The sequence below is a fragment of the Lethenteron reissneri genome, chromosome 61, assembly GCF_015708825.2.
Source record: "Lethenteron reissneri isolate LAM-NWPU_2019-01 chromosome 61, ASM1570882v1, whole genome shotgun sequence".
Taxonomy (NCBI): domain Eukaryota; kingdom Metazoa; phylum Chordata; class Hyperoartia; order Petromyzontiformes; family Petromyzontidae; genus Lethenteron; species Lethenteron reissneri.
In genome coordinates, this window is record NC_083839.1 from 3,760,534 (window position 1) to 3,788,114 (window position 27,581).

Genomic DNA, 27,581 nt, shown 5'->3' on the forward strand with positions numbered 1-27,581 from the left:
CGAATTTTTTTTAAATTAAAATCTCTCCGAGGGTGCAGTGTGCGGCCACCAAGAACAGAGCCGTAGTCACGGATAATGACTCGAATACGAATCGGAAGGGAGGAGGAGGCGTCATCATCGTCGTCGTCGTCATCATCATCACAGCAGCGATGATGACGCCACAACGCTGCTCCTCCTGATGCAATCGTCTGACTCATCAACCACCTCGGTGGAACATCGCGGCTGCTGCTCTCTACATCAACATCAGCCACACGAAGAATAAGAATACAGGGATCTATAGACCTAAAATGAGACCCATTGATCACATTTCGATCTATAGATTCATTTATAGATCTGTAGATTTACACTGAGACCTGTAGACTCACAGAGACCCATAGACTCACACTGAGACCCAGAGACTTGCAGAGACCCATAGACTCACACAGAGAACCACAGACTCACACAGAGACCCATAGACTCACACAGAGAACCATAGACGCACACAGAGACCCAGAGACTTGCAGAGACCCATAGACTCACACAGAGAACCATAGACTCACACAGAGACCCATAGACTCACACAGAGACCCATAGACTCACACAGAGACCCATAGACTCACACAGAGACCCATAGATTCACATATAGATCTATAGATTCACACTGAGGCCCATAGACTCACACAGAGACGAATAGATTCACATATAGATCTATAGATTCACACTGAGACCCATAGACTCACACAGAGACCCATAGATTCACATATAGATCTATAGATTCACACTGAGACCCATAGACTCACACAGAGACGAATAGATTCACATATAGATCTATAGATTCACACTGAGACCCATAGACTCACACAGAGACCCATAGATTCACATATAGATCTATAGATTCACACTGAGACCCATCGACTCACGCAGAGACCCATAGACTCACACAGAGACCCACTCACAGAGAGAGAGCAACATGCAGGATGCGTCATCATCATCATCACAGTGGCGGAGGGAGGGGATGGAGGTGATAAGAGACGTAGGTGGGATGGCCAACGTTTTGGATGTTTGTTGTAGTACAGAGTTAGACTGATAATTTTATTCTAAATTGTCTCGTGGTTGTTATTGTTTGACTCGCATCCCACTGGGATTTTTGCACACGGCGTTGATAATACGGTGCTTTTTCTGGAAGATTTCGATTTAAAGCTTTCGTGACTGCAGGGATTCATCTTCTTGGTTCTTTCGGTAAAGTCACGTAGAAGGGAAATAATAAAATAATAAAACTAAAACATAAATTTTATTTGTATTTTATTATATTTTATTTTAATTATATTATTATATCCCTTCTACGTGACTTTACCTAAAGAACCAAGAATACGCAAGCAGCGGTTCTACAATAAATGTTTAAGCATTGAGGTCTCTGTAGTAGAAGATGACCCTGAAATTTAACAGTTTTAGTAGCGCCCCCCCTCCTCCCGCCCCCCCCCCTCCGCTGCCCTCCCCCTGCCCCCCGCTGACCAGACTCACACTGAGACCCATAGACTCACACAGAGACCCATAGACTCACACAGAGACCCATAGACTCACACAGAGACCCACAGACTCACACAGAGACCCACAGACTCACACAGAGACCCACAGAATCACACAGAGACAGACCCATAGACTCACACAGAGACCCATTAACTCACACAGAGACCCATAGACTCACACAGAGACCCATAGACTCACACAGAGACCCATAGACTCACACATAGACCCATAGACTCACACAGAGACCCATAGACTCACACAGAGACCCATAGACTCACACAGAGACCTATAGACTCACACAGAGACCCATAGACTCACAGTGAGAGAAACAGACTCGCAAAAGGGAACCATAGACTCTGAGAGAGGTGTATCGATGCACATACACAACCGTAGATCCACACACTCACAGAGAAAGAGAGACAACTACATGCACAGCGGAGATGATTCACCACCATCCGCCACTCCGGACGCAACCATCCGGCTCATTAACCACCGCCGTGTCACATCGCGGCTGTCGCTGCTCATCTCTGCCAACATTGGCAAGCCGAACGCGGACGAAGCAGCGGCAGCTGCAGCAGCAGCGGGAGCGGAAGCTGCAGCAGCGGCTGCAGAAGCAGCAGCAGCTGCAGCTGACAGATGCTGTTCAGTGAGAGTGAGGCACGTGACAGATGCTGTGCAGTGAGACACGTGACAGATGCTGTGCAGTGAGAGTGAGGCACGTGACAGATGCTGTGCAGTGAGACACGTGACAGATGCTGTTCAGTGAGAGTGAGGCACGTGACAGATGCTGTGCAGTGAGACACGTGACAGATGCTGTGCAGTGAGAGTGAGGCACGTGACAGATGCTGTGCAGTGAGAGTGAGACACGTGACAGATGCTGTGCAGTGAGACACGTGACAGATGCTGTGCAGTGAGAGTGAGGCACGTGACAGATGTTGTGCAGTGAGAGTGAGACACGTGACAGATGCTGTGCAGTGAGAGTGAGGCACGTGACAGATGCTGTGCAGTGAGAGTGAGACACGTGACAGATGTTGTGCAGTGAGAGTGAGGCACGTGACAGATGTTGTGCAGTGAGAGTGAGACACGTGACAGATGCTGTGCAGTGAGAGTGAGACACGTGACAGATGCTGTGCAGTGAGAGTGAGGCACGTGACAGATGCTGTGCAGTGAGAGTGAGACACGTGACAGATGCTGTGCAGTGAGAGTGAGACACGTGACAGATGTTGTGCAGTGAGAGTGAGACACGTGACAGACGCTGTGCAGTGAGAGTGAGGCACGTGACAGATGCTGTGCAGTGAGAGTGAGACACGTGACAGATGTTGTGCAGTGAGAGTGAGACACGTGACAGATGCTGTGCAGTGAGAGTGAGACACGTGACAGATGCTGTGCAGTGAGAGTGAGACACGTGACAGATGCTGTGCAGTGAGAGTGAGGCACGTGACAGATGCTGTGCAGTGAGAGTGAGACACGTGACAGATGCTGTGCAGTGAGAGTGAGACACGTGACAGATGTTGTGCAGTGAGAGTGAGACACGTGACAGACGCTGTGCAGTGAGAGTGAGACACGTGACAGATGCTGTGCAGTGAGAGTGAGACACGTGACAGACGCTGTGCAGTGAGAGTGAGACACGTGACAGATGCTGTGCAGTGAGAGTGAGACACGTGACAGATGCTGTGCAGTGAGAGTGAGACACGTGACAGACGCTGTGCAGTGAGAGTGAGGCACGTGACAGATGCTGTGCAGTGAGAGTGAGACACGTGACAGACGCTGTGCAGTGAGAGTGAGACACGTGACAGATGCTGTGCAGTGAGAGTGAGACACGTGACAGATGTTGTGCAGTGAGAGTGAGGCACGTGACAGATGCTGTGCAGTGAGAGTGAGACACGTGACAGATGCTGTGCAGTGAGAGTGAGACACGTGACAGATGCTGTGCAGTGAAAGTGAGACACGTGACAGACGCTGTGCAGTGAGAGTGAGGCACGTGACAGACGCTGTGCAGTGAGAGTGAGACACGTGACAGATGTTGTGCAGTGAGAGTGAGACACGTGACAGATGTTGTGCAGTGAGAGTGAGGCACGTGACAGATGCTGTGCAGTGAGAGTGAGACACGTGACAGACGCTGTGCAGTGAGAGTGAGACACGTGACAGACGCTGTGCAGTGAGAGTGAGGCACGTGACAGATGCTGTGCAGTGAGAGTGAGGCACGTGACAGCTGCTGTGCAGTGAGAGTGAGGCACCTGACAGACGCTGTGCAGTGAGAGTGAGGCACGTGACAGATGCTGTGCAGTGAGAGTGAGACACGTGACAGACGCTGTGCAGTGAGAGTGAGACACGTGACAGACGCTGTGCAGTGAGAGTGAGACACGTGACAGATGCTGTGCAGTGAGAGTGAGACACGTGACAGATGCTGTGCAGTGAGAGTGAAACACGTGACAGATGCTGTGCAGTGAGAGTGAGACACGTGACAGACGCTGTGCAGTGAGAGTGAGGCACGTGACAGACGCTGTGCAGTGAGAGTGAGGCACGTGACAGATGCTGTGCAGTGAGAGTGAGACACGTGACAGATGCTGTGCAGTGAGAGTGAGGCACGTGACAGACGCTGTGCAGTGAGAGTGAGGCACGTGACAGATGCTGTGCAGTGAGAGTGAGGCACGTGACAGACGCTGTGCAGTGAGAGTGAGGCACGTGACAGATGCTGTGCAGTGAGAGTGAGGCACGTGACAGACGATGTGCAGTGAGAGTGAGGCACGTGACAGATGCTGTGCAGTGAGAGTGAGGCACGTGACAGATGCTGTGCAGTGAGAGTGAGGCACGTGACAGATGCTGTGCAGTGAGAGTGAGACACGTGACAGATGCTGTGCAGTGAGAGTGAGACACGTGACAGATGCTGTGCAGTGAGAGTGAGACACGTGACAGATGCTGTGCAGTGAGAGTGAGGCACGTGACAGATGCTGTGCAGTGAGAGTGAGGCACGTGACAGATGCTGTGCAGTGAGAGTGAGGCACGTGACAGATGCTGTGCAGTGAGAGTGAGGCACGTGACAGACGCTGTGCAGTGAGAGTGAGGCACGTGACGGATGCTGTGCAGTGAGAGTGAGACACGTGACAGATGCTGTGCAGTGAGAGTGAGACACGTGACAGATGCTGTGCAGTGAGAGTGAGGCACGTGACAGATGCTGTGCAGTGAGAGTGAGACACGTGACAGATGCTGTGCAGTGAGAGTGAGGCACGTGACAGCTGCTGTGCAGTGAGAGTGAGACACGTGACAGTAGCTGTGCAGTGAGAGTGAGGCACGTGACAGCTGCTGTGCAGTGAGAGTGAGACACGTGACAGATGCTGTGCAGTGAGACACGTGACAGCTGCTGTGCAGTGAGAGTGTGACACGTGACAGATGCTGTGCAGTGAGAATGTGACACGTGACAGATGTTGTGCAGTGAGAGTGAGACACGTGACATATGCTGTGCAGTGAGAGTGAGTCACGTGACAGATGCTGTTCAGTGAGAGTGAGGCACGTGACAGATGCTGTGCAGTGAGAGTGAGACACGTGACAGATGTTGTGCAGTGAGAGTGTGACACGTGACAGATGCTGTGCAGTGAGAGTGAGTCACGTGACAGATGCTGTTCAGTGAGAGTGAGGCACGTGACAGATGCTGTGCAGCGAGAGTGAGGCACGTGACAGATGCTGTGCAGCGAGAGTGAGACACGTGACAGATGCTGTGCAGTGAGAGTGAGACACGTGACAGATGCTGTGCAGTGAGAGTGAAACACGTGACAGATGCTGTGCAGTGAGAGTGAGACACGTGACAGACGCTGTGCAGTGAGAGTGAGGCACGTCACAGACGCTGTGCAGTGAGAGTGAGGCACGTGACAGATGCTGTGCAGTGAGAGTGAGACACGTGACAGATGCTGTGCAGTGAGAGTGAGGCACGTGACAGACGCTGTGCAGTGAGAGTGAGGCACGTGACAGATGCTGTGCAGTGAGAGTGAGGCACGTGACAGACGCTGTGCAGTGAGAGTGAGGCACGTGACAGATGCTGTGCAGTGAGAGTGAGGCACGTGACAGACGCTGTGCAGTGAGAGTGAGGCACGTGACAGATGCTGTGCAGTGAGAGTGAGGCACGTGACAGATGCTGTGCAGTGAGAGTGAGGCACGTGACAGATGCTGTGCAGTGAGAGTGAGACACGTGACAGATGCTGTGCAGTGAGAGTGAGACATGTGACAGATGCTGTGCAGTGAGAGTGAGACACGTGACAGATGCTGTGCAGTGAGAGTGAGGCACGTGACAGATGCTGTGCAGTGAGAGTGAGGCACGTGACAGATGCTGTGCAGTGAGAGTGAGGCACGTGACAGATGCTGTGCAGTGAGAGTGAGGCACGTGACAGACGCTGTGCAGTGAGAGTGAGGCACGTGACGGATGCTGTGCAGTGAGAGTGAGACACGTGACAGATGCTGTGCAGTGAGAGTGAGACACGTGACAGATGCTGTGCAGTGAGAGTGAGGCACGTGACAGATGCTGTGCAGTGAGAGTGAGACACGTGACAGATGCTGTGCAGTGAGAGTGAGGCACGTGACAGCTGCTGTGCAGTGAGAGTGAGACACGTGACAGTAGCTGTGCAGTGAGAGTGAGGCACGTGACAGCTGCTGTGCAGTGAGAGTGAGACACGTGACAGATGCTGTGCAGTGAGACACGTGACAGCTGCTGTGCAGTGAGAGTGTGACACGTGACAGATGCTGTGCAGTGAGAATGTGACACGTGACAGATGTTGTGCAGTGAGAGTGAGACACGTGACATATGCTGTGCAGTGAGAGTGAGTCACGTGACAGATGCTGTTCAGTGAGAGTGAGGCACGTGACAGATGCTGTGCAGTGAGAGTGAGACACGTGACAGATGTTGTGCAGTGAGAGTGTGACACGTGACAGATGCTGTGCAGTGAGAGTGAGTCACGTGACAGATGCTGTTCAGTGAGAGTGAGGCACGTGACAGATGCTGTGCAGCGAGAGTGAGGCACGTGACAGATGCTGTGCAGCGAGAGTGAGACACGTGACAGATGCTGTTCAGTGAGAGTGAGACACGTGACAGATGTTGTGCAGTGAGAGTGAGACACGTGACAGATGCTGTGCAGTGAGAGTGAGTCACGTGACAGATGCTGTTCAGTGAGAGTGAGGCACGTGACAGATGCTGTGCAGTGAGAGTGAGACACGTGACAGATGTTGTGCAGTGAGAGTGTGACACGTGACAGATGCTGTGCAGTGAGAGTGAGTCACGTGACAGATGCTGTTCAGTGAGAGTGAGGCACGTGACAGATGCTGTGCAGCGAGAGTGAGGCACGTGACAGATGCTGTGCAGCGAGAGTGAGACACGTGACAGATGCTGTGCAGTGATAGTGAGGCACGTGACAGATGCTGTGCAGCGAGAGTGAGGCACGTGACAGGTGCTGTGCAGCGAGAGTGAGGCACGTGACAGATGCTGTGCAGCGAGAGTGAGGCACGTGACAGATGCTGTGCAGTGAGAGTGAGACACGTGACAGATGCTGTGCAGCGAGAGTGAGGCACGTGACAGATGCTGTGCAGTGAGAGTGAGACACGTGACAGATGCTGTGCAGTGAAAGTGAGGCACGTGACAGATGCTGTGCAGTGAGAGTGAGTCACGTGACAGACGCTGTGCAGTGAGAGTGAGACACGTGACAGACGCTGTGCAGTGAGAGTGAGACACGTGACAGACGCTGTGCAGTGAGAGTGAGGCACGTGACAGATGCTGTGCAGTGAGAGTGAGACATGTGACAGACGCTGTGCAGTGAGAGTGAGGCACGTGACAGATGCTGTGCAGTGAGAGTGAGTCACGTGACAGACGCTGTGCAGTGAGAGTGAGGCACGTGACAGACGCTGTGCAGTGAGAGTGAGACACGTGACAGACGCTGTGCAGTGAGAGTGAGGCACGTGACAGACGCTGTGCAGTGAGAGTGAGGCACGTGACAGATGCTGTGCAGTGAGAGTGAGGCACGTGACAGATGCTGTGCAGTGAGAGTGAGACACGTGACAGACGCTGTGCAGTGAGAGTGAGGCACGTGACAGACGCTGTGCAGTGAGAGTGAGGCACGTGACAGATGCTGTGCAGTGAGAGTGAGGCACGTGACAGATGCTGTGCAGTGAGAGTGAGACACGTGACAGACGCTGTGCAGTGAGAGTGAGGCACGTGACAGATGCTGTGCAGTGAGAGTGAGTCACGTGACAGATGCTGTGCAGTGAGAGTGAGACACGTGACAGCTGCTGTGCAGTGAGAGTGAGGCACGTGACAGATGCTGTGCAGTGAGACACGTGACAGCTGCTGTGCAGTGAGAGTGAGTCACGTGACAGATGCTGTGCAGTGAGAATGTGACACGTGACAGATGTTGTGCAGTGAGAATGTGACACGTGACAGATGCTGTGCAGTGAGAGTGAGTCACGTGACAGATGTTGTGCAGTGAGAGTGAGTCACGTGACAGATGCTGTTCAGTGAGAGTGAGGCACGTGACAGATGCTGTGCAGTGAGAGTGAGACACGTGACAGATGTTGTGCAGTGAGAGTGTGACACGTGACAGATGCTGTGCAGTGAGAGTGAGACACGTGACAGATGCTGTGCAGCGAGAGTGAGACACGTGACAGATGCTGTGCAGCGAGAGTGAGGCACGTGACAGATGCTGTGCAGCGAGAGTGAGACACGTGACAGATGCTGTGCAGTGAGAGTGTGACACGTGACAGATGTTGTGCAGTGAGAGTGAGACACGTGACAGCTGCTGTGCAGTGGGAGTGTGACACGTGACAGATGTTGTGCACTGAGAGTGACACGTGACGCGCGGCGGTGACAATGCAACGGGGGTCCTTCCCTTTTCTTTCTCCTTTAATTTATTTTTCCTTTAAAAGTAAGATTCGAAGACGGGCGGACGGGCGGACGGGAGTGTCCGTGGTGGGATGGGTGGGGGGGGCCCTCGCGAGCTGTCGGTCCCAAGAAGGTGGGGGGGGGGCAAGGGGGGGGGGAGGGTTTGATAACCAGTTGCTGTCCCCCCACTTAAAAATAAATTATTAAAGCCTCCATCAGGAGCGGAGTTTCTTTTTTCTTTTCCCTTGGACAAATCATTGGTGGTGGTGGGGGGTGGGGGGGGTGGGGGGGGGGGGGGCGAACAGAGCTTCAATGACACCGTGATTAGAGGGATTACCCCGCGTGGCGCTTGGGAAACTGCGAGCCCAGGAGGACTTGAGTGGTCGAGCTGCCCCGATCTCACTCGCTCGCTCGCTCGCTCGCTCGCTCGCTCGGAGGGAGATGCCCTACGATTTTGAGTGGGCCTTCGCAGAAAGGAGGCCTTTCTTCTCCACCGCACTCCACCGCACCCCCCCCCCCCCCCCCCACACACACAACCACCCCCCCCCCCCCCCCCGCCTCTGGGGTCCCATTGTGGCTCCCCTCCGTGTCAGAATAATAAGTTCTTGGAAGGAATTATCCCAGCGTGCACATCCCCGCACAACCCCTCCCCACCGCTCCCCATCCCTCCCCCTTGTTACGAGGACAATTGACCCTTTGTATAATTGTGTTTTGGGGTAATAATGGCCGTGGGCCATTTGGTGAGCGCTCGGGGTGCTGTGGGGATGGGGTTGTTGGGGTGCGTGGGGCAGTAACTCAGGAGTGGCTGCACCGACTGTGATTGTGATACTCCTAACCCACCCCCACCCCCCGTTCCCTGTGGGGCGCTGCTTGGATCAGAGCCCGCAGCGAGGGCCGTGGCCGCCCGGCACGGCTCTTGCGGCTATTACGGCTCCCCGGCTCCCTGGCTTCCTGGCTCCCTGGCTCCCTGGCTCCCTGGCTCCCTGGCTCCCCGGCTCCCTGGCTCCCTGGCTCCCCGGCTCCCTGGCTCCCTGGCTCCCTGGCTCCCTGGCTCCCTGGCTCCCTGGCTCCCTGGCTCCCTGGCTCCCTGGCTCCCCGGCTCCCTGGCTCCCTGGCTCCCCGGCTCCCTGGCTCCCCGGCTCCCTGGCTCCCTGGCTCCCTGGCTCCCTGGCTCCCTGGCTCCCTGGCTCCCCGGCTCCCTGGCTCCCTGGCTCCCTGGCTCCCTGGCTCCCCGGCTCCCTGGCTCCCTGGCTCCCTGGCTCCCCGGCTCCCTGGCTCCCTGGCTCCCTGGCTCCCCGGCTCCCTGGCTCCCTGGCTCCCCAGCTCCCTGGCTCCCTGGCTCCCTGGCTCCCTGGCTCCCTGGCTCCCTGGCTCCCCGGCTCCCTGGCTCCCTGGCTCCCTGGCTCCCTGGCTCCCCGGCTCCCTGGCTCCCTGGCTCCCTGGCTCCCCGGCTCCCTGGCTCCCTGGCTCCCTGGCTCCCTGGCTCCCTGGCTCCCTGGCTCCCTGGCTCCCTGGCTCCCCGGCTCCCTGGCTCCCTGGCTCCCTGGCCGGGGCTCCATCGTCGGATCCGAGCGCCTTGATCGTGGCACCGACGCAGCGGCGAGGTGCTGGGGAAGAGAGGGAGAACAACTAAAAAAAAATCTCGGCTGAGACTCGCCGGAGTAGGCACTGCAGACTACTCTGTTGTACGGGTGGGCTGGTGGGGGCTGGGGGAGAGGGAGGGGGGGGAGAGGGGGGACTGGGAGGGGGGGCTGGGGCAGGGGGGGATGTAGGAGAGGGGGGGCTGGGGGAGAAGGAGGGGGGGGGCTGGGGGAGAGGGGGAGGGCTGGGGAGAGGGAGGGGGGGCTGTGAGGTGGGGGCTGGGGGAGAGGGAGGGGGGGGCTGGGGGAGAGGGGGGGCTGGGGGAGAGGGAGGGGGGGCTGGGAGGTGGGGGCTGGGGGAGAGGGGGGGGTTGGGGGATAGGGAGGGGGGGCTGGGGGAGAGGGAGGGGGGGCTGGGAGGGGGGCTGGGGGAAAGGGAGGGGGGGCTGGTGGGGGCTGGGAGGGGGGGCTGGGGGAGAGGGAGGGGGGGGCTGGGGGAGAGGGGGGGGCTGGGGGAGAGGGAGGGGGGGGGGGCTGGGGGAGAGGGGGGGGCTGGGGGAGAGGGAGGGGGGGCTGGGAGGTGGGGGCTGGGGGAGAGGGGGGGGGGTTGGGGAGAGGGAGGGGGGGCTGGGGGAGAGGGAGGGGGGCTGGGAGGGAGGGCTGGGGGAAAGGGAGGGGGGGCTGGTGGGGGCTGGGAGGGGTGGCTGGGGGAGAGGGAGGGGGGGGCTGGGGGAGAGGGAGGGGGGGCTGGTGGGGGCTGGGAGGGGGGCTGGGGGAAAGGGAGGGGGGCTGGGAGAGAGGGAGGGGGGGGGGCTGGGGGAGAGGGAGGGGGGCTGGGGGTGGGGGCTGGGGGGGCTGGGGGTGGGGGCTATGTTGCATGGCTTGACGGGAGAGGTCCATCCGATATCTGCCCGTGGAGTTTACGGGGAGCGGAGGGGCAGCGGTTAGCGCGCTGCGCTACGATCCCGGCGGCCCAAGTTCGATTGTCGCTCACGGACACCAACGCCGGAAACGATTATCTGAGCCGGTCCTGGGCCTCCCCTAGGTCGACTCGGCCTCAATTGAGTAGCCGGTGCCGTGCGTACATTTTTCCACTTGGGAGACAAAGGCGGCCGTGCGTGGTGCTGGCCACCCGCCCCCCTCGTGTGCCGTGCCGGCCTTTATAGGTGCTGCTCGCTAACAGCACTTGCCCCTACAGTCTGTTAAGGCTACACGGGGGATTTGTGTCTTTGTGTGTGCTTGTGTGGGGAGCGGTGGTGTAGTGGTTAGCGTGCTGCGCTATAAACCCGGCGACCCGGGTTCGATTCCCGCTCACGGCTAACACCAGTGACGATTATCTGAACCGGTCCTGGGCCTCCCCTAGGTCGACTCGGCCTCAAATGAGTACCTGGTGCGGTGTGTAGTAAACATCGCCACTGGGGAGACAAAGGCGGTCGGGCGTGGTGCTGGCCACCCACCCACCCCCACGTGTGCCGTTCTGGCCTTCTACATAGGTGCACGCTAACAGCACTTTCCCCTACAGTCTGGTAAGGCTATATGGGTGATCTTTGTCTTTGTGTGTGCGCGTGTGACGTTGCTCTTGGCGCTCCGTCACTCTCACCTCTGAGCCGTCTACGCTGTGGGGTGGCCGTTCCCAGTTCGTGGTCTAAACTAATAATCATCTCGCTCGCTGACCGTGACATTTCTTTCTTTTCTAAATCGACAGAGCGGGGAGCCGTCGCTACTCCTCACGTCGCTGTGAGAGTGACAGGACCCCCCCTGCCCCCCCCCCCCCCATCCGATCACATTAAAAATTATCTCTATTTAGACTGAAGGAGGAATCCGATGAGCTATGAATATCTTTGTCACAGATGTCCCGTCAGAAAGTTACAAGAATAAACAAAGCGGAAAATACAATAGGATTCATATTCTTAGGTTTTTTCGGTAAAGTCACGTAGCAGCTAATCCGGCTGTGACGGTCCCACCTGATGACGGAGACTTGTGTTGCCTCCGAAACGTCGTGATTTTTGTTTTATTTTATTTTTATTAATTTTGATGCTTTACCTACGTGACTTTACCGAAAAAACCTAAGAATATGAATCCTTGCAGTCACGAAAGCTTCAAATCTAGAATTAACACAATAGGAGTGCTAAGTTTCGCTAAACTCTTTTTTTATTGTACCAGGTAAGGCCCGCAGAGCGATGTAGCTCGTTTTCAGAAGCAACCTGAAAATCACAAATGATTGCTCAATGAAGCGGGTTATCCTCATCATGATCGAGTGGAAATTTATAGAAGCCAAACACTCTAAACGCGTGAAGTCGATTCTAAATGTGGAGGGGAAAACCGGAGGACCCGGAAAAAAATCCACGCGACGTCGGGAAGACACACAGAGAGAGAGAGAAAAACACGCAAACTCCAAATATACAGCAGCAGGCGTCAGGGTCGGGATCGAACCCACGACCTCCTGTATACCAGGCGAGGTAGTTAACATCTCCTAGCCACCGTGATGATGATGAGAGAGAGAGACACGCAAACTTAAAATATACAGCAGCAGGCGTCAGGGTCGGGATCGAACCCACGACCTCCTGTATACCAGGCGAGGTAGTTAACATCTCCTAGCCACCGTGATGATGATGAGAGAGAGAGACACGCAAACTTCAAATATACAGCAGCAGGCGTCAGGGTCGGGATCGAACCCACGACCTCCTGTATACCAGGCGAGATAGTTAACATCTCCTAGCCACCGCAATGATGATGAGACCGAGAGAGAGACACGAGGCGTCAGGGTCTGAGTCGGACCCATGACCTTCTGTGTACCAGGCGAGGTAGTTAACATCTACTAGCCACCGTGATGATGATGAGAGCGAGAGAGAGAGACGAGGCGTCTGGGTCTGGGTCGGACCCACGTCCTCCTGTAAACCAGGCGAGGTAGTTAACATCTCATAGCCACCGTGATGATGATGAGAGAGAGAGACACGCAAACTTCAAATATACAGCAGCAGGCGTCAGGGTCGGGATCGAACCCACGACCTCCTGTGTACCAGGCGAGGTAGTTAACATCTCCTAGCCACCGTGATGATGATGACAGAGAGACACGAGGCGTCAGGGTCTGGGTCGGACCCACAACCCACTGCGGCTCATGGCTCTCTGGACTGTTGTTGAAGCCGCTGGATCCATGGGCACGTCGCTTCTGGCTCCTAGCGGCGTGGATAAGCGCCACAAGGGGGTGGGGGGGGGACATCTCGAGCTTGATGGCTTCTGGCGACTCCGTGTGGCTGCCGCGCTTAAATTGGCACGGGGGGTGGGGGGCCGCAGTGAGACACGAGCCCCCCCCCCCCTAAAACCCGTGCCGATTTCGGTGGGGGGTGCCGCGCCGTCGGTGTGGTTTTGGTGGTGGTGTTTGTTGTTGTTGTTGTCGTTGGTGTCTCCACGTGACGTTCGTTTGTTTCGCTCAGGCTCGCGTCGGTGTGGTTCTGCCAGAGGTCGCAAACGGGTTTTGATTCCTTACCCGTACCCGTACCCGGCCGCACCAGGGTCGCAAACGGCTACCCGTACCCTACCCGTACCCATACCCTACCCGTACCCTACCGTACCTGTACCCCTACCCGAAATGAGTGACAAACGGTTACTCACCAGTGACTCACGGCCTACCCGTACCCCGGCCGGATACGGGTAGCCGGGTATCGGGTAGGGTACGGGTATCGGGTACCCGGTTGCGACCTCTGGGTTCTGGTGGTGTTTGTTTTTGTTGTTGTTGTGGTCTCCCTCCCACGTGACGTCCGTTTGTCTCGCTCAGGCTCGCGTCGTACCGGGCGGTGTGTGGAGGGGGGGTCCCCGGGGGTGGGGTCCTCGGGGGGGGGGGTCCCCGGGGGGGGGGGGGTCCCCGGGGGGGGGGTCCCCGGGAGGGGGGGTCCCCGGGGGGGGGGTCCCCGGGGGGGGGTCCCCGGGGGGGGTCACCTCTGCCCGTCCCTGGGGGTCACCGTGATTAATCCCAAGATTATCGACGGGCCCCTGTTAAGTCGACGGCGAAATAAATTGCGCCGTATTGTGTCTCACTCTCTCCGCCGTAAACAATAAAAAGTTTAAAGTTTTTTTACTTTTAATTTTTTTAATTAACTTTTTACAAGATCCAACATCAGCAGCTTCGCGTTGCAACGCGCGCGCAAAAAAACTCTGGACCGGTTTCGACATCCGGTGCTGCCTCGTCAGCCGAGTCTTGAAGCTCGCGTGAAAACTAACGCCGTTGACCTTTGGGCTGTTCGTAAGGCAAGCTCACAACCCTGTAAGAAATGGGTCCTTGTTCTCGTGCCCAACTCGAGGGCGCGTTACTCAAACGTGGTAAGCAGCGCCTCCTCCCCAATTCTGCGTCTCTCCAGGAGCGATGCTATTTCATGATAGATGTGTGTTTTTTTTGGTGGGTTTGATTGCGTAAATATATGAATGTGTCGTTAAACCCGCCACCACCAAACACGGCAAACTAGTAAGGGTTGTCACGTGAACAGAACGTGGCCAATTCGTCACTAGTACAGCACTAGTGTGTATAGTGTAGTGTATAGTGTAGTGTATAGTGCAGTGTATAGTAGTGTAGTATATAGTGTAATGTATAGTAGTGTAGTGTATAGTAGTGTATGTATAGTGTAATGTATAGTAGTGTAGTGTATAGTAGTGTAATGTATAGTGTAATGTATAGTAGTGTAGTGTATAGTAGTGTAGTGTATAGTAGTGTAGTGTATAGTAGTGTAGTGTATAGCAGTGTATAGTGTAGTATACTAGTACAGCACCACCGGTTGTGTGTCGGAGAACAAATCCACAACATTTCCGATCCGATTGTACGACGTTTCGCCAGTAAATTACAACTAGCTTCATCAGGCGGACAGCCAGATTTGTGGAGAAATCCTCCTGTTGCGTTCGGCTTTAATGACACATTTATTTTAGGCAATAAAATCCCTGTTTTATGGATAAGATTAGTCGCAAAAGCCTACGTGTTAAACGGATGTTATTTTATTTTAATGTCATCAGCTGCGCGTTTTGCGAACACCTGGCAACGCTCGCTCATGCTGCGAGGGGAGGGAGAATGATACGGAGATCTATAGACCCAAAATGAGACCCATTGATCACATTTCGATCTATAGATTCATTTATAGAGCTATAGATTTACACTGAGACCTGTAGACTCACAGAGACCCATAGACTCACACAGAAACCCATAGACTCACACAGAGACCCATAGACTCACACAGAGACCCATAGACTCACACAGAGACCCATAGACTCACACAGAGGCCCATAGACTCACACAGAGACACATAGACTCACACAGAGACCTATAGACTCACACAGAAGCCCATAGACTCACACAGAGACCCATAGACTCACACAGAGACCCATAGACTCACACAGAAACCCATAGACTCACACAGAGACCCATAGACTCACACGGAGACCCATAGACTCACACAGAAACCCATAGACTCACACAGAGACCCATAGACTCACACAGAGACCCATAGACTCACGCAGAGACCCACACAGAGACCCATAGACTCACACAGAGACCCATAGACTCACGCAGAGACCCACTCACAGAGAGAGAGAGCTACATGCAGGATACGTCATCATCATCATCACAGTGGCGGAGGGAGGGGATGGATGCGATAAGAGAGACGTAGGTGGGATGGCCAAAGTTGTGGATGTTTGTTGTAGTACAGAGTTAGACTGATAATTTTATTTAAATTGTCTCGTGGTTGTTATTGTTTGACTCGCATCCCACTGGGATTTTTGCACACGGCATTGATAATACGGTGCTTTTTCTGGAAGATTTCGATTTAAGCTTTCGTGACTGCAGGGATTCATCTTCTTGGTTCTTTCGGTAAAGTCACGTAGAAGGGAAATAATACAAATGAAACATAATCAAAAAATGTCATTGTATTTTATTTGTATTTTATTATGTTTTATTTTAGTTATATTATTATATCCCTTCTACGTGACTTTACCGAAAGAACCAAGAATACGCAAGCAGCGGTTCTACAATAAATGTTTAAGCATTGACATCTCTGTAGTAGAAGATGCCCCTGAAATTTAACAGTTTTAGTAGCGCCCCCCCTCCTCCCGCCCCCCCCCCCCCGCTGCCCTCCCCCTGCCCCCCGCTGACCAGGGCAGCCGCGTGGTGCTGCCCTGGAAACCGACGCAACCGATTGGCGGATCGCACGGTCACCAGTTACCACTCTGCTCCTAAGCCAACGCTCCCAATTATTGCACTGGGGTTAGGATGGGGGTTTGGAGTGTGGGGGGGGGGATTTCTCTTTCAGTTTATAAACTCCCAAGTGACGTGCCACCATCAAGGGATTATATCCGGGATGGGGGAGGGAGAGGGAATATATATTTGAATTAAAAAAATTAATTTTTTAAAATGTTAGTTACGCAAAGTATTTTCAATTATCGATGCGCAAAGATGTGACGGAATTGATATCGAGTTCAGACTTTTTTTTTGTAAGCCACGCAAAATTTGCATGGGAAAAAAAATACATGAAAAAAAAATCGGTCTCGTTATTTAAATATTTTTGGCCGGGGTCAAAGGTCGCGCATAGCTCATCAGCGGCTCTATGAGTCCATGGTTTCCCGCTTGTCCGAATGAGCCTTTGCATGGGCTCCGTCCCACAAAGGAACGGTGCCGGATAAGTGCCGTGACTGACAGAATGTCTCTACCACGGGCAGATCCGTGCTTCTCATAACGTCGTTTGCGGCTCGTGTGCGGTCAGAATCAGCGACGGTTCCCGACACACGCACACGCACACACACACACGCGCACACACACACGCACACACACACGCGCGCACACACGCGCGCACACACACACGCACACACACACGCGCGCACACACGCGCGCACACACGCGCGCACACACGCGCGCACACACACGCGCGCACGCACGCGCGCACACACACACGCACACACACACGCGCGCACACACGCGCGCACACACGCGCGCACACACGCGCGCACACACACACGCACACACACACGCGCGCACACACACGCACACACACACACGCACGCGCGCGCACACACGCGCACACACACGCGCGCACACACGCACGCGCGCACACACACACGCACACACACGCGCGCGCACACACGCGCGCACACACGCGCGCACACACGCACGCACGCACGCACGCACGCACACACACACACACACGCACGCACACACACGCACACACAAAAAAAAGATCCCCCGTGTAGCCTTAACAGACTGTAGGGGCAAATGCTGTTAGCGAGCACCTATGAAAGCCGGAACGGTACACGAGGGGGTGGGTGGCCAGCACCACGCCCGACCGCCTTTGTCTCCCCAGTGGCGAAGTTTACTACACACCGCACCAGGTACTCATTTAAGGCTGAGTCGACCTAGGGGAGGCCCAGGACCGGTTTAAATAATCGTCACTGGTGTTGGCCGTGAGCGGGAATCGAACCCGGGTCGCCGAGTTCATAGCGCAGCGCGCTAACCGCTACACTACCGCTCCCCACACGCGCACACACACGCTAACGCACACATACACACGCGCACAGACACATACACACGCACGCGCACGTCCACACACGCACGCACACACACACGCATACGCACACATACACACGCACCCACACACCCACACACGCACACACACACACGCACGCACACACGCACACACACACACCCACACACGCACCCACACACCCACGCGCGCAGGTTAACATCATCCAGCTGGCCATCTGCACAGCACGTGAAGGACTGTCACGCACAGACAAAGGCAATGACCCCCCACCCCCCACTACCTGCCCGTATCGCCACGCAGACTGCCGGGGCGAGCGCCGTTAGCAAACACTCATCGAGGCACGAGGGGCTGGCCCGTGCCAACGCCGTGCCCGGCCGCCTTTGTCTCCCCCGGCGTTGGTGTCGTCGAACAGCGCGACGTCGCACAGCCACGCGCAACACGCGCGCACATTTACATACGTGCGAACGCACGGCAATTAGTTCCTTTTTTTCCATAGGGCATTCAATAAATTCGGCACTACATGGCGTTAATGAGCAAATTAACAATGGCTTCGTGGTACAATATAGATGCATCTCATTAAAAAATAATTATCACGCAAAGCATGCGTGTGTCCGAGGGCATGGCCCGCGACGGCGGCCATGCAACAATGACGCGGTTGCATTTTTCGTGGGAACGCTTCCAGATTTTTGCCTGTTTTTGTTGTTGTTGTTGTTGTGTACTTTACAGATTTATTCAATTACGCAGACAATTTCTGAGAACGCCGCACGAGTGTATAGCAGCGCAAGGCGCATACGGGTTGGGGCACTTTTGAGTTCCGATTCCCAGCCATAATATTCACCGTATTTCTCTGATTTACACCCATGATATTCACCTTATTCTCCGATTCTCGGCCATAATATTCACCGTATTTCTCTGATTTACACCCATGATATTCACCGTATTCTCCGATTCTCGGCCATAATATTCACCGTATTTCTCTGATTCCCACCCATGATATTCACCATATTCTCCGATTCCCAGCCATAATATTCACCGTATTTCTCTGATTTAGACCCATGAAATTCACCGTATTTCTCTGATTCCCGGCCATGAAATTCACCGTATTCTCCGAAATCCAGCCATAATATTCACCACATGGTCTGATTCCCAGCCATAATATTCACGTATTTTCCGATTTCCACCCATGAAATTCACCATATTCTCCGATTTATACCCGTAATATTCATCATATTTCTCCTATTCCCAGCCATGATATTCACCGTATACCACACACCCACACTGCTGACGGTGGAGGTTGACAAAGAAAAACACGAATCAAGTCATGACCCAAACTGGGTGATGAAATCTTTCCGATGATTGCTATGTTTATTTTTATTTAATTTTTATCACTGAAAGAACCAGAAAAAGTCTACATTATAGACTGTCAATACACTCACTAGCTTAAAAACCAGGCTACAGTCTTCATGATCGACTGCCAGTACACTCACTTTTTATTTCCTTTTATTTTATTATTATTTTTTCTATCTACTTGACTTTACCGAAAGAACCAAAGAATATGAGTTCTTTATTTTTGCTTGATTGACCATGGCTGATGATGACGATGATGACGATGATGACGCCGATGATCATTATAATAACAATGATTATGACTCCTACAATGCAACAGCTGATGTAAAAACTACAGTTTGCAAACCTGTGTTTGCCCGTGTACTTAAACAAACCTTTCAGCGACTGGGACCGGACCCACACTTGGGGTTCCCGGTTCGAATTGGGCCGGCCGCCCCGGTTAATACTGCGCTGTGTGTTAACCACAAAGTACCCGCGCGTGCCGCCCACTTCACTCGCAGGGGACAATAAAGATCCCGTGGCGTCATTCGACAAGAGCAGGCCGTCGTGTGCCCACCCCTTCGCGAGAAATCAGCATGGAAAAAGTAGGCTACATACCATCGAGAGAAGTTCCACTGGAGGCCTTATTCTACTTTTGTATGTATGTATGTTGAACTTCTTATGCACCGTACGTAGTCAACCGTGCTAAGCGGACTAAGATGTTCAGGGGCTAGATGGCAATGTGGAGGTCTTGCTGCTGGCGAAGACGAGAGGGCTTCAGCAGGCAGAGAGAGTTTGTGTCGTGTCGCTGCTCTGCCTACTCTGTTAAAGGAGCGCAGACCACTGTGGGTTTACTATATGGCTTGTCTTCAATGTGTCTCTATGGGTTTACTGTCTATCTCTATGGGTCTCTCTGTGTCAATGTATATTTGTGTCCTTATGGGTTTACTTGGTAGGTTCATCGTGTGAGCTGCATGGTCACAATTGCACCACTTGCGTCTTTAATTCTTAATTCATGGAAGAGTTTACTTATTTATTTAGCAGGTAAGGCCCACTGAGTAATACAGCTTTTATTCAGAAGCGACCTGGCTGTTATAAAACGATAAGTCAACGAAGTGGCTTATCACGTGGAGATTTCTAGCAGACAAATCATCTGAGAGCATGTTTAGAAACAGTGGCGCATGTTTAGGAAGGTGCGCTTAGATCATTCGCCTGTTATGAATGTGTCTAAATGTGCTATGAGATTATCTGCCTGCTATCAATCTTTCTAAATATGTGTTTAGATTATTAGCCTGCTATGGATATGTCTACATGCGCGTTGAGATTATTCTCTTGCTATTAATGTATCCAAAGGTGCGTTTAGAATGATTCACCTGCTATCAACGCGTCTAAAGGTGCGCTTAGATTATCTGCCTGCTATCGATGTGTCTAAAGGTTGCGTTTAGATGTGCACAGCATGTGCCTGCTTGCGCTGTTGCGACGCAGACCACAGTGGAGGCCCCTTCCACCAGCGGAGCGGAGCTGGAAATTCGCTGCACCCCCCCCCCACCCCACCTCCCACACGAAAAAATGTAATCCCAAAGTAAATGCCCAGTGCGCCGCGCGCGTCCGCGTGTCTTCAACGCAGCCGCGCGCGCGCGTGCGCTCGCATGCATATGCATGCGCTAATCTCCACGATGGGTCATTTGCTTCGCTAATGAGAAATTGTGAAATATAAAATATATCTCATGGCCGTCTCTGTCCGCTGGGGAAAGGGGCCATTAATGGAGGGGGGGGGGGCAGTGGGAGTGGGTAGTGGGGGGGGGTAGTGGGGGGTGGGCATGTTTGCTTCTCCGGATTGCTACCCTAGCACGGTCGAAATGGGACGATTATGCATGCGGTGTTAGGTTTTATGCCTCTCAACGGGCACGAGCATCGCAGAAACGACTTATGTGCGTGCGTGCGCGGGTGTTGCGTGCGTGCGTGCGTGTAGCGGTTCGCGCGCTACGCTACGAACTGGGCGACCCGGGTTCGATTCCCATGGCCAACAGCGGTGACGAATTGTCTGAACCGTTCCTGGGCCTCCCCGAGGTCGACTCAGCCTCAAATGAGTACTTGATGCGGTGTGTGGTAAACATCGCTACTGGGGAGACAAAGGCGACCGGGCGTGGTGCTGGCCACCCACCCCGTCGTGTGCCGTGCCGGCCTTCATAGGTGCTGCTCGCTAACAGCACTTGCCCCTATAGTCTGTTACAGGCTATACAGGGGATCTTTGTCTTTGTTCGTGCGTGTGTGTGCTGGGCATACGAACCCGGCGACCCGAGTTCGATTCTCCGCTCACGGCCACCGACGACGGTGACGATTATCATCTGAACTGATCTCCGGCCGTTTTTTGTTGTGATGTTCTTACGTCATTGCCTCCCGACTGAACATCAGTGAGATAAAAAGAGCTGCATAGCTCATCGGATTCCTCCTCCTGCGGTATAAATGAAAAATTCTGATTCTGACTCGGCGCGGAGTGCAGATGTCGCTAGGACAGCACTTGCCCCAACGGTCTGCGAAGGCGACACGGCAAGTGGAGCTTAACATGGAAGTCCAGTTTACCATGGGAGCGAGGTTTACCATGTAAGTCCAGTTTATTGTGGAATTGAAGTTTACAATGGGAGTCCAATTTACCATGCAAATCCAGTTTACCACGGAAATCCGGTTTACCATGGAAGTCCAGTTTACCATGGAAGTTCAGCTTACCATTGAAGTGAAGTTTAATTTGGAAGTCCAGTTTACCATGGGAGTACAGTTTACCATGGGAGTGAGGTTTACCATGTAAGTCCAGTTTATTGTGGAATTGAAGTTTACAATGGGAGTCCAATTTACCATGCAAATCCAGTTTACCACGGAAATCCGGTTTACCATGGAAGTCCAGTTTACCATGGAAGTTCAGCTTACCATTGAAGTGAAGTTTACCATGGAAGTCCAGTTTACCATGGGAGTACAGTTTACCATGGGAGCGAGGTTTACCATGTAAGTCCAGTTTATTGTGGAATTGAAGTTTACAATGGGAGTCCAATTTACCATGCAAATCCAGTTTACCACGGAAATCCGGTTTACCATGGAAGTCCAGTTTATCGTGGCAGTGAAGTTTACCATTGAAGTGAAGTTTACCATGGATGTCCAGTTTACCATGGGAGTCCAGTTTACCATGGGAGTGAGGTTTACCATGTAAGTCCAGTTTATTGTGGAATTGAAGTTTACAATGGGAGTCCAATTTACCATGCAAATCCAGTTTACCACGGAAATCCGGTTTACCATGGAAGTCCAGTTTACCATGGAAGTTCAGCTTACCATTGAAGTGAAGTTTACCATGGAAGTCCAGTTTACCATGGGAGTACAGTTTACCATGGGAGCGAGGTTTACCATGTAAGTCCAGTTTATTGTGGAATTGAAGTTTACAATGGGAGTCCAATTTACCATGCAAATCCAGTTTACCACGGAAATCCGGTTTACCATGGAAGTCCAGTTTACCATGGAAGTTCAGCTTACCATTGAAGCGAAGTTTACCATGGAAGTCCAGTTTACCATGGGAGTACAGTTTACCATGGGAGTGAGGTTTACCATGTAAGTCCAGTTTATTGTGGAATTGAGGTTTACAATGGGAGTCCAATTTACCATGCAAATCCAGTTTACCACTGAAATCCGGTTTACCATGGAAGTCCAGTTTATCGTGGCAGTGAAGTTTCCCAAAGTATTCTTTGGTCGACACAGAAGAGGGCAGCACTCCGCCACTGAGAGCGAATTCCGCGATAAAAAAATTGAAAGAGCAAAACCCAATTTTTACTTTTGATGCTTTGTTTCTTTTTTAAATCCTTTATATTAAGTTTGCTTGCTTGCTTGCTTAGGACCGTGCAAATCTTTCGGTAGTTTTTAACCCACTTCCCCTGATCCAATCGAGCTGACATTTTGCACACAGACTCGTTGTGCGTGACAATAAATTTTCGTAAAATTTTTTTTCCAACATTTTACACTGTTTAGGGAATTTTTTAAAAATATTTATTTACCAATTGGTTAATGCTGGCACACAATCATCTGACCCATAGGTGGCAGCCATCTCAAGCCAGAGGACGAGAGGACTCTAGCCGCCCCGATGCCACGCATATAAAAGATTTATAGTGAAAAACTTTGTTTTTACGGGTTAATTTTTCGTTTTTCTTCTGGCACAGTCTCATCGGTGACCGGCCTGAGCTCGTCAAATCGGTGCACTCGAAAACCCGGTTTGGTCACGGGGGGCGGCTGAGAGCTGGATCCGAACCCAGGTCTCCGAGCTTTTGCCGGCTCAGCGCTCTGGGCCGAATGGTTTGGTAGGCAAAGCGTGTGTCGCATGTTTGTACGTTGAACTTAGTTCGCACCGAACGTAGCCAAGCGTGCTAATCAGTGGTGCGGGGGAAGGAGGCGGTGGGATCGATGCCGGACTCTGCATATTTGGAGTTGGCGTGTAATCTCGTCCCGTGGTCGGGTGGATTTTTATTTCTCTGCGCTCCGATTTTTACCCCCGCACATTTAGAATGAACGTGCGTTGAGATTATTCGGCTGCTGTAAATGTACACGTATGGTGGGTAGGCCACTTCGTTGAGCTATCATCTTTTGATAGCCAGGCCGCTCCTGAAAAAGACCTACATAGATCCGTGGGCCTTACCTAGTAAGATCAAAACAAATCTGGCTGCCGCCTGATGATGCCGGTTGTAATTACTGGCGAAATGTCGTACTTCAGATTGTAAGTGTTGTGGATTGGCTCTCTGACACACAACCAGTGTGCCGTGCTAGTATACTACACTATACACTACACTCTACACTACACACTAGCGCCGTGCTAGTAACGAATTGGCCACGTTCTGTTCACGTGACAAACCTTACTAATTGTCGTGTGTTGAATGGTGGCGGGTTTAACGACACATTTCTATCTTCTTGGTTATTTCGGTAAAGTCACGTAGAATGGAAATAATAAAATAAAAAAAATAAAACATAATAAAATTATTCTCACGACGTTTCGGCCACAACGCAAGCAGCCTTCCTCAGGTGGAGAACAGGTCTGTCGAGAAGACAGATATAACAAAACAAAAAACCTGTACTATGGATCCAATTTTTTTGTCATTTTCTTTTGAGTTTGTATACCTGGAGACCGCAATGTTCTACCCGTGGTCTGCGTTGTTCTTCGGGTTCCTCCAGCTTAAGATGATTTGGCTGCGACTATAAATTGCGACGCGCGATCACGATTATGGCCAATTTCCTTAGCTATCACGCACGGCCCGCTCGCCTCTGAACCAGAGCTCCGAGCTTTAGTTGGGCTTTACCTGGGCAAACATGACGTATGCGAGCACGTAGCAAGCTGTAGCGAAACGTCGGACGTCGTGCCGGGCAGCACCTGTGATGGGCACGTTCCCGAAAACCAGGTGCGGCGGTGCCCCACGACCTTGAGTTGGCCACCCCCAAGGTCACAGCCGGGGGGACTGCCCTCCGACGTTTCCTCGCGGGAATCGCTGGAGGTGGCACGGGATGGAACAAATAAAAAATAAGTGTAACCAGTAAAAACAAAGTTTTTCACTATAAATCCTTTATATGCGTGGCGGCTAGAGTGCTCTCGTCCTCTGGCTTGAGATGGCTGCCACCTATGGGTCAGATGATTGCCTGCCACCATTAAGCAATTGGTAATTAAATATAATATTTTTGTCCTAAAAAGTGTAAAATTTTGGGGGAAAAAATTCACGAACATTAATTGTCACGCACAACGAGTCTGTGTGGAAAATGTCAGCTCGATTGGATCACGGGAAGTGGGTTAAAAAACGACCGAAAGATTTGCACGGTCGTAAGCAAGCAAGCAAGCGAACTTAATATAAAGGATTTAAAACTCGCTGCCACGGTGGTGGTGGTTCAGCTAAAGCGACGCCAAACGCCAACCGCTCACAGCTCACCGCCGCTCACCGCCAGAGAATCCATCTGTCGCAGCGGGGCAAACCGCGTCTCCCTCACCGCGCCACGCGGCTTTCATTCATTTTTTCGTTCGTTTTTCCGAGCGTGTGGAGAAATTCTGGGAGCTCGGTGTAGTGGAGGGGAGGAGGAGGGGAGGGGAGAAGGAGGCAGTGGCGTTGCGAGGAAGAGGAAACAGCAGCCACTGGATGGGCAATTTCTTTTTAAATCCTTTATATTAAGTTCGCTTGCTTGCGTGCTTGCATGCTTGCTTGCTTACGACCGTGCAAATCTTTCAGTCGTTTTTTAACCCACTTCCCGTGATCCAATCGAGCTGACATTTTGCACACAGACTCGTTGTGCGAGACAATTAATATTCGTGAAAAATTTTTTTCCAAAATTTTACACTGTTTAGGGAAAACAAATTAAATATTTAATTGCCAATTGCTTAATACTGGCAGACAATCATCTGACCCATAGGTGGCAGCCATCTCAAGCCAGAGGACGAGATGACTCTAGCCGCCACGCATATAAAGGATTTATAGTGAAAACTTTGTTTTTACGGGTTATACTTATTTCACACTTTTGTTATGTATGCTAGGTGTTAGTTACAAACCGCACCTCTCCATAACAAAGGCTCAGTCCTTTGTTATGCAGTCTACTCTTGGTCTTAAGCCTCACCTTACCATAGTAATAAAAAAGTGTGCCGTTCCTGGCCCTTCCCCCCCTCAACTATTATATATACGGGGTGGTATTTCTTGTGATCTCTCATTTACTTGATACAGCTGTCGTGGCTGTGACAGTTCCACCTGAAGACGCAGGCTTGTGTTGCTTCCGAAACGTCGTGAATTTTTTAATTTGTTTTATTTTACTTTTATTAATTAAAAAAATTTTTTACCCACGTGACTTTACCGAAAAAACCTAAGAATATGAATCCTTGCAGTCACGAAAGCTTCAAATCTAGAATGGATGGGCAATTTCGATTTAAAGCTTTCGTGACTGCAGGGATTCATCTTCTTGGTTCTTTCGGTAAAGTCATAATAAAATAATTATGTTTTATTTTTATTATTTTATTACTTCCCTTCTACGTGACTTTACCGAAAGAACCAAGAAGATGGATGGGCAATGTTGCGGATTTTCCACGTGGGACCGACAGCCATCGCGAGCTGACTGTGGTGATGGAGCAGAGCCAGGGAGCGCAGAGTGGGTGAGGGGGGGGTGAGGGGGGGTGAGGGGGGGGTGAGGGGGGGTGAGGGCGGGTGAGGGGGGGTGGGGGCGGGTGAGGGGGGGTGAGTGGGGGTGAGGAAGGGTGCGCGAGGATGAGCAAGGATGAGGGAGGGCGAGAGAGGTTGAAGACGGCTGGGGGGGGGGGGGGCGGTGAGCGAAGGTGAGTGGGGTGGTGAGCGAGGGTGAGCGAGGATGAGTGGTGAGTGGGGGGTGGTGAGGAGGAGAGGGGGGTGAGGGAGACGCCCTTTGTCATGTCTCTGGCGCCCGCCGCTGGGCTCCCAGGCTGTGTAGGGGCGCTGGGCCGCGTTCCAGAGGTGACGCGGGGGGCGCGAGACGTCACTCATGAGCTGGCGGGGGGCTGCCCGGCTCGATGCGACGAGGAGGAGGTCACGTGAGGCCCCCCCCACCCCCCACCTTCATCGAGGTTGTTGTCTGTCGGAGCCTGGCCATCGACATGTCATCATGATGATCATGATGACAGTGACAACGTTGATGAAGATGATGATCATGATGACAGTGACAACGTTACGTCATGGGATCTCCTTTGCCAGTACCAAAATATACTAATAGGGGTTTTCCCCTTTTTTCTGGCAACAAAACTGATACCTTTTGCAAGAAATCATGCTTACATTAACCACAATACTTGCAGTCAAATGAAAAAAACAATACTCTAATAATTTATGCATTGTCTTTGAAACTGATTGGTGCACACCAAAGAAAGCTGTCTCTGGTGTGGACCAATCGGTTTCAAAGACAGTGCATAAATTATCAGAGTATTGTTTTTGTTTGCATTTGACTGCAAGTATTGTGGTTAATGTAAGCATGATTCCTTGCAAAAGGTGTCAGTTTTGTTGCCAGAAAAAAGGGGAAAACCCCTATTAGTAGTGATAACGTTGATGAAGATGATGATCATGATGATGATCGTGATGACTGATGGAGATGATGAAGATGATGATGATCATGATGATAATGATCGTAATGACTCATGATGATGATGAAGATGATGGCGACTATTGTGATGACAACGATGATGACAGTGATAACGATGATGAAGATGATGATCATGATGATGATCGTGATGACTCATGATGATGATGATGAAGATGATGGCGACTATTGTGATGACAACGATGATGACAGTGATAACGATGATGAAGATTATGACGATCATGATGATGATCGTGATGACTGATGGCGATGATGAAGATAATGATGATCATGATGATGATGATGATCGTGATGACTGATGGAGATGATGAAGCTGATGATGATGATGATCATGATGATGATGATTGTGATGACTCATGACGATGATGAAGATGATGACGACTATTGTGATGACAACGATGGTGACAGTGATAACGATGATGAAGATGATGATCATGATGATGATCGTGATGACTGATGGCGATGATGAAGATGATGATGATCATGATGATGATGATTGTGATGACTCATGACGATGATGAAGATGATGACGACTATTGTGATGACAACGATGATGACAGTGATAACGATGATGAAGATGATGATCATGATGATGATCGTGATGACTGATGGCGATGATGAAGATGATGATGATCATGATGATGATGATTGTGATGACTCATGACGATGATGAAGATGATGGCGACTATT